Source organism: Aotus nancymaae, unplaced genomic scaffold (assembly GCF_030222135.1).
Source record: "Aotus nancymaae isolate 86718 unplaced genomic scaffold, 86718_ANA_hifiasm-v0.15.2.pri h1tg000011l, whole genome shotgun sequence".
Classification (NCBI taxonomy): domain Eukaryota; kingdom Metazoa; phylum Chordata; class Mammalia; order Primates; family Aotidae; genus Aotus; species Aotus nancymaae.
This window is the reverse complement of record NW_026988422.1, coordinates 54,321,917-54,336,329: the sequence shown is the minus strand read 5'-3', so window position 1 is coordinate 54,336,329 and position 14,413 is coordinate 54,321,917.

Genomic DNA, 14,413 nt, shown 5'->3' with positions numbered 1-14,413 from the left:
AAGAAACTCCCAGTCTACAGGCGAAGATACGCCACCCACCAGTGGAGTCGCTGGACCAGGTACAGATGGTGCCTGTCACTGGGGAGGAACAAAAAGTCCTGTGCAGCCCTGAGGAGGGGAGGGAGAGGTCGCTTTTTGCGTAGTGGTAGATCAGGAGGCTTTATGGAGGAAATAGCATTTGAGGACCTTGAAGGTTGGGTAGGATTTGGCCTGAGGAAATAGAAGAAAATGGGATAGCAAGAGTGACGAAATCCAGCAGAAGTCCTGATGTTTGAAATCTCAGGTGTGTTTAGGGCATAGAGGTTTGATTTTATGTCCTAATGAGAAGTAGTGGGAAATGATTGGGTTGGATTACGGAGGCTTTTGGACGAAGAGTTTGGATTTGATTTTGTGGGCAATGGAGAAGCCTGACATTTTTTTTAGTGCCCCCCCCCCCATGATGTTAAGGAAAAAATATTCTAGACGACAGGTTGTCAGAGTGCTGTTCCCAGACCTGCAGTGTCAGCATCACCTGGGAAACAGTTAGAAATGCAAATCCCAGGATCCTACTCCAGATCTACGAAGTCAGAAACTCTCGGGGTGGGTCCCAGTTAACCAGTATATTGGTTCAGATATACTGCTTTAAAACCTTGCTACTCAAAGTGTAGACCTCGGGCCACTATCATCAGCATCACAGGAGAATCTGTCAGAAATGCAGAATCTGCGAAATCCCACACCTACTGACCCAGAAGCTGCATTTTAACGAGCATACCAGGTGATTTGTTTACCGATTAAAGTGTGAGAAACACTGCTCTAGAGATTTTGGAAAATACAGTAAAGTATAAAGAATCCCCCAATCTACACCCAGTTGTAGTCTTTGTTAATATTTTGATGGAATTCCTACCAGTTGTTTTCTAGCCATCTATATTTGTACAAGTGCTCTTTCAGCAAACATAAGTGGTATGGAACAATATACACAATTTGTTTACTGCTTTTTTTTTTTTTTTTTTTTTTTTTTGAGTTAGGGTATTTCTCTGTCGCCCAGGCTGGAGTGCAGTGGCATGATAATTGCTCACTTCAGCCTCAAACTCCTGGGCTAAAGGGATCCTCTCATCTCTCACCTTAGTCTCCTGAGCAGTTGTTACTATAGGTGCATACCATCATCCCTGGTTAATTATATTTTGTAGAGATACTGTCTTGTGATGTTCCCCAGGCTTGCTTCCCATGCTTTTTACTTTACATTATATGTAATTAATTATTCTTTTAAAGCCTCATTTTTGATAGCTGTCCATTATTCCATTGTAAGTAGCTGGGTGCAGTGGCTCATGCCTGTAATCTCAGCACTTTGGGAGGCAGATGTGGGTGGATCACTTGAGACCAGGAGTTCAAGACCAGCCTGGCCAACATGATGAAACCCCATCCCTACTAAAAATACAAAAATCAGCTGGGCAAGGTAGTAGGTGCCTGTAATCTTGGCCACTTCGGAGGCTAAGCAGGAGAATCACTTGAACCTCGGAGACAGGTTGCAGTGAGCCGAGATCACTCCATTGCACTCTAACCTGGGCCACAGGGGGAGACTCCATCTCAAAAAAAAAAAAAATTCCATTGTAAGGTCTATTATAGTGTACTTAAGCATTCTTCTAGAACCAGACAGATTTTGCTATTATAAACAATACTGAGATAAAAATAATAGATACCACCTACATATGTATTTACATTGTGCCAAGCATTGGGTTAAGCACTTTACATATGATAATCCATTGAAATCTCATAATAACTTAGTGAAATCAGTATTGTTGTTATCCTCATTTTAGATACCAAGTCACAGAGACTTGCCTGAGATTATACTGCTAACGAGTAGTGGAGCTGGGACTTAAACTCAAGAAATCTGCTCCAGAATCTATGCTCTTAACTATCTTTATACTTAAATTTCTGTCCTATTCTTTCTTACAAAAAGTATTTCAAGTTTTAATAAAGTCTTGAAACACATTGTCAACTTGCTTTTCAGAAATGTTGTACTGACTTGTGCTCCCATCAGCAAATGCTAGTTTCACTGCCTCGTTGCCAACATCAAGGGTGAGCTCTTAAGAAAAATTTTCTAATTTGATAAATTAAAAATGCATATAGAATTAACTGAGATAGTTCTATAAAGGTGAACATTTTCACATATACACTTGTCATTTATAGAGAACTGAGGGCTTTTAGTTGGACATAATTTTAGCATGCTAAATTATACATTATATTTTATATTTCTTTACTTTCCTAAATGCTTTGACATCTTTCATCTCATTTGATCCTCACATTATCCCCAGAGAGGGTAGATGATTCTCTGCTCACAGAGTGTGCTTGCAGTGGTATCTTACAAGTGAGACATCATGTAAGTTCAGTGATTAAGAGATTCTAGACTCAGAGAAGTGTTAGCTGGAATTCTATCTTTACTATTTCCTGGGCAAGTTATTCAACTTCTGAAAACTTCAAATTTCCTCATTCATGAAATGGGAATACTGCTTACTTCATAGGGTTGTTGTGAAGCACATTATAAGTGCTCAACAGATGGCAACTTTAATTATTGCTCATTAAGACCTGTCATTACTGAATTCCATAAGAATGTTGTGACAGAACTCCAGTTAATCCATAAATATTAGCCAACCGCAGGCCCTTTTTACTTTAAGGTATTGCATCAGGTAGAGCAAAGAGAAAAAATTGGAGGCTGGGCGCTCTGAAGTTTTGCTGTTGCCAGTTCTTAAAATAACTTAGATAGGACAGGCTACAGGAGGCAAACATTGGATAAAGATCCAGGCCTGGGATTTGGCTCCTGTCAGAAATAAGACATGAATTGGGTCACAGTGGTGACAACCATTTAAAGGTAAGAAATACTGACCCGCCAAATTGCTTTTTGTTTTCCCACTGTGTGCTGGCTTAATGGTGCAGTACCTCACTCTTAGATTTTGGGTTTGAGGACGAGGCTATGAGAAACATGTAAGCTATGAAGTACTACCCTGTGTATGAAGCAGAACACAACACAGGAGCTTAGTAGTAGCTCCTATAAAGGCGAGCATGAATGAGGAAGGGAGGGAATATTAGGAGCAGTAGCATAGAGTGAGAGGAGAATTACTATGCCCATCTGTCCCACTCCACAGAGTTGTGTGTGTAGGTCTAGAAGTGTTCTGTTTGCTTGTTGTCAGTATGCTTCTGTCTCTGTTTAAACCACTCATTGGTAAACGTGTTTTGGCTTCACAGAAATGGTTTTCTCCCTTCTAATGGAATTAAATAAATGCCAACAAGAATTTCTTAAACATTCTTTCATTAACCATTGGCCGTATGCAGAGCACTATTTTAGGAAGTGAGAAAAGACCCAAATGACAGAAAATTTGAGGATGAACTTAAGAGTCAGAAACTCACTGCTTCTCCACATGATTATAGCAGCACGGTTCACAATTGCAAAGATAGGGAAGCAACCTACGTGCCCATTGACTAATGAGTAGATAAATAAAATGTGATATAATATACACCATGGAATACTGCTAGGCCATTAAAAGAAACGAAATAATGTCTTTTGCAGCAAGCTGGATGGAGCTGGAGGCCATTACTCTGAGTGACATACGAGTAGAAAACCAAATGTTCTCATATATAAGTGGGAGCTAAGCTTCAAGTACGCAAAGGCGTACAGAGTGGTATAATGGACTTTAGAGATTCAGAAGGGGGAGAGTGGGGAGGACCTAGGGATAAAAAATCTATACATTAGGTACAATGTACACTACTTGGGTGATGGTTGCACTAAAAATCTCAGAATTCACCACTATATAATTCATGTAACAAAAAATCACCTGTGCCCCAAAAGTTATTGAAATAAAAAAGACAAAAAATATAAAAAAAAAATCAGTGCTTCTCAAACTTTAATGTATATATGAATTGCTTGGAGAGCTCATTAAAATGCAGTTTTCTGACTCTGTTAATTTAGGCTGGGGCCCAAGATTGTGTTTCTAACAAGCTGTCAGGTGCTGCTGATATTGCTGGTCCATGGCCCACATTTTGAGGAGCAAGTGTTTAGAGGGAAGGGAGGTTCAATAGCTTCCCTTCTTTCCTAATATTCACCTTTTCCTGGAGAGGAGTAGTTTACAGATTGGCCAGATTCTAGGGAATGAGTTGATCTGTGTTTAACATGAACAGAGCTATGAACCTCCATTCAGCTTTCTCTTAATGCAGCAGAAATAGGTAAACTGAATCAGGGCCTTCTCTTGGGATCTGGCCATGTTTTCTCTTCCTCAAATGCATAGCTAAGTGTACGTATTTTGTTTGCATCTTGTCTAACGTGGCAGGACGAAAAGTGAGTAGGTTTTGATATGTCATGGGGAGAGGAAGGCCCTTGTAAGCCTTTAGTATAGGCTCTAACTTTGTTTTGTTTGTTTGTTTGTTGGAGACTGAGTCTTGCTCTGTTGCCCAGGTTGGAGTGCAGTGGCATGATCTTGACTCACTACAACCTCTGCCTCTCCGGTTTAAGCAATTCTTATGCCTCAGCCTCCTGAGTAGCTGGGATTACAGATGCATGCCACCATGCACAGCTAATTATTGTACTTTTAGTAGAGACAGGGTTTCACTATGTTGGCCAGGCTGATCTTGATCTTCTGACCTCAATTGATCTGCCCGCCTTGGCCTCCCAAAGTGCTGGGATTACAGGTGCACCTGGCCTCTAACTTTGTTTTTAAAGGAGAGTTTTACATTAAGAAATTGAGCATTTATTCAGGTAACTATAAAGTGGTGTTTTAATTTCTCATCTGTCAGTGGCACGAGCATATATGGACTCTTCATGAACCTCACGAAGGAGAAAGATGACTGGGCCACACAGCAAGTTTCTAGTACTCATGGTACTTTGGCCCAATGTCATCAAAACCTATCTCTTGTTTCCTAACAAGCTAGCCTTGAACACACACCATTGAATCCTATGGATGCTCACACCACTAGTGAAATAGCTCATTACTGCTGAGATAACGCTGGAAGATTTCCTAGAGAAGTGGGTGGAACAGTTTTGAAGGAAAGACCTTTGCATGGTAAACGTTAGAAGGCACAACATTCCTTTACAGACTTTAGGCATTGTGTCTGCCCCAGGTCGGATCTTGTTTCTGCCTCTTGGAGTACTTGACTCTTCTGCTACCCACTGGTCTTGGAAGACTGGAGCCGCCTTTCTCTCCACACTCACTCTGGAGCTTGCATACTTTCTAAACAGATGGCTTGTGCTGCTTTGTCTCTTCCTTCAGCTCAGTTTCTTGAGCATATGTGAGACATGTATTTGAATATCTTTTGTACTAAGCTAAGCTCTTCAGGGTTTAGTCACATGACAACCAAATCAAAGCTATTTTGGGGATGTTTTTCTAATTGCACCAAATTTTACAATTTACCTGACAAAATTATAGCATTTTCATTATCAGATGTTATCCATATTCAAATCTTCAAATATCCCTCTGTGGGAAAGCAGATTTTTGAGTTTTTCATGTCCAGATGTAGCTAATGTGATATTCATATTTTCATTCATTCTACCTTCTGCCTGCAACCCCAGCCCAACAACAGATTTCTCTATGATTCCAGAGCTTGGTTCGGACTGACATTATTTAGAAAAATAAGGTCTCTCTACCTATCTGTACTGTCTCCTACCACCCAATCCATTTTCTGACTGCCTCATCTCCAATATCAGTTGAAGCCCTCCTTGGGGCCGTGACATCATTTATTTGGATCAGCTACCAGCCTTCCTTAGGGCACTCTTCTTTCCCCTATTCCATCATGGTGTCCTCTAGCTCTCTGCATTGTCCTGTCACCCCCCTACTTGCTAGTACCTAATCCAGTCTTGAGCCCATTATATTACTCTATCTTTCTACACCATAGTGATTGCTTTAAGGGAGGAGCATGAGGACCAAATAGAGACAATCAGAGTTTTCTCTGAGATTTATATATAGACTTTGGAAGACAGAAATTCTTTTTTCTATTCTTTTATACTCACTAAAACATAGTTTATGGCCGGGTGCGGTGGTTCATGCCTGTAATCCCAGCACTTTGGGAGGCCAAAGCGGGCAGATCACGAGGTCAGGAGTTGGAGACCAGCCTGGCCAACATGGTGAAACCCCATCTCTACTAAAGATACAACAATTAGCTGAGCACTGTGGCGGGTGCCTGTAATCTCAGCTATGCTGGAGGCTGAGGCAGGAGAATTGTTTGAACCAAGGAGGCGGAGGTCACGGTGAGCTGAGTTGCTACTGCACTCTAGCCTGGGTGACAGAGCGAGACTCTTGTCTCAAAACAAACAAACATAGTTTATTAATTTATTCTGAACTTTGAATTATGGACAAATTTAAACATATAAAAAAAGAGTAGCAGAATGAATCTTTAAGAACCCATCACCAAGCTTACACAGTTATCAACAACCAATATTTCTTGCTATATGTTCAGTTTTCCAGATGTGCTATTCTTGTGTCTCTGTGCCTTTGTACTTACCATTTCCTATGTGTTTCATGTTTCTGTATTTCTCATTTTCTTGCTCTTAGAATATTAGGTCTTCCAGTCAAAGTCACCCAGATTTGCCAAAAGATCTGGCACAAATGTCACTTCCACTATGAAGTCCCACTGACTTTTTTTTTTTTTTTTTTTTTTGAGACGGAGTTTCGCTCTTGTTACCCAGGCTGGAGTGCAATGGCGCGATCTAGGCTCACCGCATCCTCCGCTTCCTGGGTTCAGGCAATTCTCCTGCCTCAGCCTCCTGAGTAGCTGGGATTACAGGCACACGCCACCATGCCCAGCTAATTTTTTGTATTTTTAGTAGAGACAGGGTTTCACCATGTTGACCAGGATGGTCTCGATCTCTTGACCTCGTGATCCACCCGCCTCAGCCTCCTAAAGTGCTGGGATTACAGGCTTGAGCCACTGCGCCCGACCCCCACTGACTTTTATATATAAGGTTGGTGTTCCTTCTATTATGATCTGGTAGCTCCTTTTTCATGCTTTTATACTGCATTGCACTTATTTATTCAACATCCATTCAACAAACTTCTATTAAATTATTTCACTGTTTTAGGTGTTGGGGATCAATGAATAAAAAAGGCAAAAATTGTCACCTTCGCAGAATGAGGGGAGACTGAAAATAAACATCACAAATAAGCAAATTACATGGGTTGTTAGAACATGATAATTGCAGTGGAAAAAGTTTAAGTGAAATTGGGTGTGTGTCTGTCTTTACATTTTTAATAAGGAAAATAAGATAAGCCACACTCATTACACTGCATAATGGTTATTTGCTTCCTTTTTTATCTCCACAACTAGACCGTAGCTATTTGAAAGCAGGGGTTGTGTCTTATTTTTTTTGCAGTCAAGCACCTAGTATATATGTTAGCAGGCATTCTATAATCATTGTGGAATAAATGGAAAAAACAGAAGAGTACAAGACACCAACTCTAAAGACTCTTGGTGTCAAGGAAGGGTTTTTTGTTTTGTTTTGTTTGTTTTTGAGATGGGATTTCACCCTATTACCCCAGGCTGCAGTGCAGGGGTGCCATCACTGCAAACTTTGCCTCCTGGGTTCAAGTGGTCCTCCACCTCAGCATCCCAAGTAGTTGCGATTACAGGCATGTGCCAGTATGCCTGGCTAATTTTTGTATTTTTAGTAGAGATGGGGTTTTGTCATGTTGGCCAGGCTGGTCTCAAAGTGACCTGCCTGCTTTGGACTCCCAAAGTTCTGGGATTACAGATGTGAGCCATTGTGCCTGGTCTTTTAAATTTTTTTTTTTTTTTTTTTTTTTAAGAATAGTACAGGTACATGGGAAAAAATTTTTTTAAAAAGTACTCTATATAATGCAATATATATTAAAAATACTATGTTTTCCTTCTCCCCGGGCTCCAGCCTTCCAAAATCCTTCCCAATGGCATCCATTGTTACTTGTTTTTTATGTACCACTCCAGAGTTAGAGATTATCTGTCTCTCTAGCTTTCAATGTAATACATCTTCAATTACAAGTATTATCTTGAAAATCACGATATTTCAGTATATAGAACTACTACATTTTAAAACATAGCTGTATAATATGTGTATGAGTACATCAGAATGTTTTTCATCAGGCCTCAGTTAATGGGTGTTTAAGTAGTAACAAAGATGTTTTGATGAACCACTTAACTAATGGAAAAGTTAGGTTGTGGTGTGAATCTGTTGCATCACATCTTCATATTTAACTAAGTCAGTAGCTTACCTGTCAGGGAGAAGGCTAGTCTCCACACCTCTGTGTATATCATTTAATTTCACCCCATACCCATGGGGTTGTTATTATGAGGCTCAACTTAGAAGAAGCCTGAGGTTTTCAGAGGTTCAGTAATTTTGTCCAAGGTCAGACAGCTTTAAAACATATCTACCTGACTCCATGCTTTTCGGCTTCCTTAGAATTTTTGGTATTCCTGCAATAAAGAGGATCTCTGCGGAATGCCTGGTGGATGTTCCTGGATGATCTTTGATTCTTTCCAATCCGAAGATGCTCCAACACTGTGCCACCCCCTGCTGTCCATTCCCTGTCTTTTTCTGTTGGCTTTATGTCCTAGGAGGTTGACCTCTGCACCAACTGGGCTCTTTGCCCTCTCACTGAAGGTTAGCTTTGGCAAAAGGGAGGCACCAACATGAGACTGGAGGATGAAAGAAGAGAGATTAACACTTTTTTTCCCACTTCCTCCCTGCTTTGGCACCAGAGTTTCGGCAGCGGTCAATTTGTATCACTATTATAACTGGGGGGAGGTGGGCTTCCTCCTTGAGTCTACCTCTTAATGGATTCTGGTGACACAATTTCCCTCCCCTCCTCTCCCCTCCCCTCTCTTTCCTTTCCTTCCCATTTTCTTTTTCTTTTCTTTTTTTTTTTTTTTTTTTTTTTTTGCCTAAATATCTTCCCTCTTGCTAGTCTCTGGATACTTCAACATTCTTTCTTGGTTTCTTTAACCATGCCCACACTTCTATAAATAGCCTTTGTATTAAAAGTCTCTTCAGATGAACCATTCATTAGTTAGATTTTGTCTTCTGTCATAATCCTATTATAAATATATTTTAAGATATAATCCCTTACAGGGGAATTTTAAAGAACTGATGCTATAAGGTTCAATGAAATTAATCTCTAATGATAAATTTCAGGCTAATTAAGGGTAATTGGAAGTTTTTGCTCTCAAATTCTATCTACTTGGCAGCAGCCTGTTTGGCCAAGCGCTAAGATCAGCTCTGCTGTTGGTAGTATGTAGATTTTTTTGGTCATTGTCTTGTTCCTCATAATTTTATATGAATCTCTGACACTGTAACCTTGGGTTTCCGTTAGCAGGCATTTAACATTTTAGCAGTCTTTTTTGAATCTCCCAACCCCGCCAATCACACTACGTTTTTTCCTACAGAATTGCTAGAGAGATATATTAGTTATCTGTAGCTGTGTAACACATTACTCCAAAACTTAGCAGCTTAAAATATCACTTATTGTCTTCCAACAATCTCACAGTTCTTGTGGGAGTCTCTTAGTTGTGTAGTTCTGGCTAAAGTTATTTTAAGATGTTGCAGTCCAGCTGTTGGCCAGGACTAACGTTATCTGAAGCCTCCGCTGGAAGAGATTCCAGCTCCAGGCTCAGTCACATAATTATTGGCAAGCCTCTGTTCCTTGCTGGCTGTTGGCTGAACATCTTGGCATCTTGATGATCTTCTGCATCATAGGCCCTGAGTGTCCTCACAATATGGTACCCAGGTTCCCCCAGAAAAAGAGATCTAAGAGAGCCATAATCTTTTAAAACCAAGTCTTGGAAGTGGCATGTCATCACTTCTGATGTACAGTTGACCTTTGAAGAATTGGGGAGTGGGGTTAGGTGTGCCAACCCTGGTACAGTCAAAAATCCTCGTATAATGTTTGACTCCCCCAAAACTTAACTAAGAGACTACTGTTGACTGGAAGCTTTATGATAACACATAAACAGTTGATTGACACATATTCTGTGTTATATGTTTTATAGACTATATTTTTAAAGTAAGCTACAGAAAAGAGAATGTTATTAAGAAAATCGTAAGGAAGAGAAAATATATTTACTATTCGTTAAGTAGAAGTGGATTATCATAAAGGCTTTCATCCTTACCATCTTCATACTGAGTAAGCTGACGAGGAAGAAGATGAAGAGGTGTCGGTCTTGCCGTCTTGGGGTGGCAGAGGAGGAAGTGGTGGAGGAGGTGGAAGGGAGTAGAGAGAGGCAGACACACGTGGTGTCACTCTGTGGAAATATATCATAATTTGTATCTGACCTTTTTGCTTTTCTGTTTCTCTAAAAATGTTTCCCTGTGGCTCCAAATCCTTCTTCTACCATTTGCTTTAGTTTCAGTGCCTATATCATGGAAGGGTCCATGTGGTGAAAGAAGTCGAAGATAGTCTCGAATAATTGGAAATCTGCCAGATTTTCTATTGTCAATTCATCTTCTGGCCCTGCTGCTTCTACTGTGTCTTCTTCCTTATCATCTAGCACTAGTTTGGAAGCACTCAGCTCCATCAGGTCATCTTTTATTAATTCCTCTGGTTTGGTATTAATAGCTCTTGAATTTCTCTGAGATCCATATCTTGAAACTCTTTATCCCTTGCCTTTTTTTTTTTTTTTTTTCCATATTCACAGTCTCTTTTCATGATTTCCTTGATTGGCTCTGTTGTAAATCTCATGAAGTCATGCACAGCATCTGGACACAGTTCACTCCAGCAGAAACTTATTGTTCCAGGCTTGGTAACTTTCACCACTTTTTCTGTAACACTGATAACATTTGTAATGGTGTAATTCTTCTAGACTCGTGACATTCTCTCTATTGGGGGTTTCTTCCTCAGCATTAACAATCCTTTCCATAGAGTACCATGTTTAATAAGTTTTAAAGGTCCTTATGACCACCTTTTCTAGAGGCTGAATTAACAACATTGTGTGTGAGGGCAAGTAGGCCATTTCAACACCTTTAGTGTTGAACCCATAGAGTTCTGAGTGGCTGGGGGCATTATCCAATATCAAAAGAACTTCAAAAGGCAGTCCATTACTGGCAAGGTGCTTTCTGACTTCAGGGACAAAGCATCAGTGAACCCAATCCAGAAAAAGTGTTCTCATTGTCCAGGCCTCCTTATCAACCAAAAGACTGGCAGCTGGTGTTATCTTTTTGTTACAAGGCTCAGGGGTTAACAGGTTTATAGGTTAGGGCAATCATGATTATAAACCCATCTGTATTTCCATAAAACAGTAGAGTTAGCTTATCCCTTCCTGCCTTAAATTCTTGTGCTCACTTCTCTTCCATACTAATAAATGTCCTTCATGGCATTTTATTTTTAAATAGGACACTTTTATCTGCATTAAAAACTTGTTCAGGCAGTTATCCTTTCTCCTCAATGATTTTCTTAATGGCATCTGGGAACTCATCTGCTGCTTCTAGGTTGGCAGAAGCTGCTGCTTCTATCTTGACCTTCTTTTAAGCCAAACGCCTCTTTGTAAAATCACCATCTTTTGCTGATATTAAATTCTCTGCCTTTAGATCCTTCACCCTCCTTTTGATTTAAGTTGTCATATAATGACTGCACTTTTTTCTTGAATCATATTAGAGTTGATAGGTACATCTTTCTTATAGTAACCCTGCCCCCACATAAAAACTGCATTTTTTTTCTTTCTTTTGTTTTTGAGACACAGTCTTATCTGTCACTCAGGCTGGAGTGCAGTGGCACGATCTTGGCTCACTGCAACTTCCACCTCCCAGGTTCAAGCAATTCTCTTGCCTCAGCCTCACAAGTATTTGGGATTACAGGTACATGCCACCACACCCAGCTAATTTTTGTATTTTTAGTAGAGTTGGGGTTTGTCATACCGGCCAGACTGGACTCGAACTCCTGGCCTCAAGTGATCTGCCCGCCTTGGCCTCCCACAGTTCTGGGATTACAGGCATGAGCCACTGTGTCCAGCCTAAAAGCTGCATTTTAAATACGAGACAAAAAGGTATTTCACCAAAAGTGCAGGGTTTTGCATCTGCTGGTATAGCTGCAGTGGTGGCTTTGCACATTTGCTTCCCCCCCACTTCTTTTTTTTAACAGTGTTCCTTATGGTGAATTCTTTTATTGTAAAATGGCAGGTAATCGCAGCTGCACACCTCAATCTACCATGCATATCAAGCAATTTAACTTTTTCCTGTAATGTCATGACTTTTCTCTTGTTCTCAGGAACAGTTTTAGCATCATTAGTATCACTTCGTATGGATCCCATAATGCTATTCAGTGTTTATGATATTGCACTAAACAAGATGAAAAATACTTAAGAACCAAGAGTCACTTTTTATTGTGATGCACAATTTACTGAAGAGAGGAACTGCTCAAAGAGAGATGATTAGGGTGTTTTAAGTGACTACTCATAACACTTGAGCTCACTGCAACAATGAGAGAAGGTGGCGACAAAACCTTTACAGTAGTGTGGTTTGTACCATTAATTTTACCCATTTATGATTTCATTTGGCATCTTTACATTTCTCTCCACTAAGATGGTGCCGTGCACAGTCTTAAGTGATTATGTGCAGTTTGGTAAATTTTAACTTTTAATAATAGATTTTTATATATTTTATGGTAGTAAATGATAAAATAGACTAGTGTTTATATATACTTATGCAATCATGACAGACCTTTTTTTAAAAAATATTTCTAGGCTATGTAATTTGTCTGCAGTTTTTGTAGATCTCCAAAAAATTTTCCAATATACTTATTGAAAAAAATCTGCATATAAGTGGATCCATGCAGTTTATTATAATTTATTTTCATTTTTATTTTTTGAGTGGTGCCATCTTGGCTCACTGCTGCCTCCTCCTCCTGGGCTCAAGCAATCCTCCCACCTCAGCCTCCCAAGTAGCTAGGACTACAGGTGTGTGCCACCACTAATTTTTGTGGAGGTTTTTTTGTTTTGTAGAGATGGGGTTTTGCCATGTTGCTGAGGCTAGTCTCAATCTTGGGCTCAAGTGATCGCCTATCACAGCCTTCAAAAGTGCTAGGATTACAGGTGTGAGCCACCATACCTGATCTCTATGCAGTTTAAACCTGTCTTGTTCAAGGGTTAACTGTATTCTGTTGGTTACACCAACTAAATCTGATGCAAGTGGTAGACCACATAGCTTGTGAATACCAGGAGGTGAGAAATACTGAGGAGACACTTTAGAGGCTGGCTACCTAAAAGTGAAGGAAGCGTTGTATTTTGTATTGCACCTAGCCATATGCTAGAGCCTAAGAAGCCATTCGTGTTATATCAAAAGAAAAAATAAAGTAAGTTGACCATTGATCACAATAACGTATACAAGTACACATTTTTATTACAAAGGTCAAGACATTGAAAGGAATTTAGAGCTCAAAGCTCTTTAGCTTTTTCAATTTTCTGTAAATTTAACTTTCTACTCTTAAAGTAAGGAACATTTTAAAGATGTTAAAATATCACTGGCTCCTGGAACATTTCTTTGAAGCTACTCTGATGATAGGAAGGGTACATAAGATTGTGCTGTCAATCACTACCTTAAGGTTCCTTAGTTTTGTTTTTTTTTGAGATGGAGTCTTGCTCTTGTCACGCAGGCTAGAGTGCAATGGTATGATATCGGCTTATTGCGACCTCTGTCTCCTGGGTTTAAGAAATTCTCCTGCCTCAGCCTCGCAAGTAGCTGGGATTACAGGTACCAGCCACCATGCCTGGCTGATTTTTGTATTTTTAGTAGAGATGGGATTTCACCATACTGGCCAGACTAGTCTCAAATTCCTGACCTCAAGTGATCTGCCTGCCTTGGCCTCCCAAAATGCGGGGATTACAGGCGTGAGCCACCATGCCCGGCCAGGTTCCTTAGTTTTTAGTCTTTTGGAGGCAGGATTTGTATGCTGCTTTGACAGTATTGCTAGTGACAGAATCTGGTGGAGTGGTGCAGACCACAGGGTCCAGTGACTGCCAGAGGTAACATGCTGCCTGCACTGTGGATTTATTTAGTTGTATGATTTGGGGCTCTCTTCCTGCTTATGCAGCCTTGAGTCAGTTATTTAGCTCACATGGTGATTCTGAGAGCTACTCCATAGCCTTTTTTTCTTTTTTATTATAAGTAGTATTTTATTCTTATTTCTTATAAGTAGTATTTTACTTATTTATGTTAGCAAACTAACATAAATATGGATATGGAGTACACCACCATATCCGGCTAATTTTTGCATTTTTAGTAGAGATGGGGTTTCACCATGTTGACCAGGCTGGTCTTGAACTCCTGATCTCAGGTGAGCCACCCACCTCGGCTTTCCAAAGTGCTGGAATTACAGATGTGAGCCACTGTGCCTGGCCCTGAAACCACTTTTTTTTTTTTTTTTTTTTTTTGAGATCAAGTCTTGCTCTGTTGCCAGGCTGGAGTGCAGTGGCGCAATCTTGGCTCACTGCAACC